Source organism: Penaeus monodon, chromosome 23, assembly GCF_015228065.2.
Source record: "Penaeus monodon isolate SGIC_2016 chromosome 23, NSTDA_Pmon_1, whole genome shotgun sequence".
NCBI classification, from domain to species: Eukaryota; Metazoa; Arthropoda; class Malacostraca; order Decapoda; family Penaeidae; genus Penaeus; species Penaeus monodon.
Window position 1 is genome coordinate 35,058,373 of NC_051408.1, and position 315 is coordinate 35,058,687.

The 315-nt window shown below is 28.9% G+C and overlaps 1 protein-coding gene across 1 annotated transcript in view; it reads left to right on the plus strand.

Moving 5' to 3' along the window:
- LOC119588395 (geranylgeranyl transferase type-1 subunit beta-like) overlaps window positions 1-315 on the plus strand; it is a gene marked incomplete in the record, with an annotated part of 12,052 nt that overhangs the window by 5,725 nt on the left and 6,012 nt on the right.

The following is a 315-nucleotide window of genomic DNA, read 5'->3' on the forward strand; positions in this document are numbered from 1 at the left end:
TATCATGAAACTATCAGACAATGGTTAATCTTTAATTTGTGTTGAAGTTGTACAAGTAAATTCAGTGGCTTTTGAGATATTGACATTTATGATGGTTGCATCTTAATTATGCAAAAATTCCTATTATATTGTGCTCCATTCCAATTAGGACTCCTTTAGGATTTTATATTGATAATCACAGAAGTGTTAATTCTAATCACATTGTTTCTTTTGACAAAGGACAATGAGTCTCCTCCAGAGTTGAATCTATTTATATTACAAAAAAGGAGGCTAAAGAAAATTTGATTTTCTATGTTTTGAATGCAATAATTGACT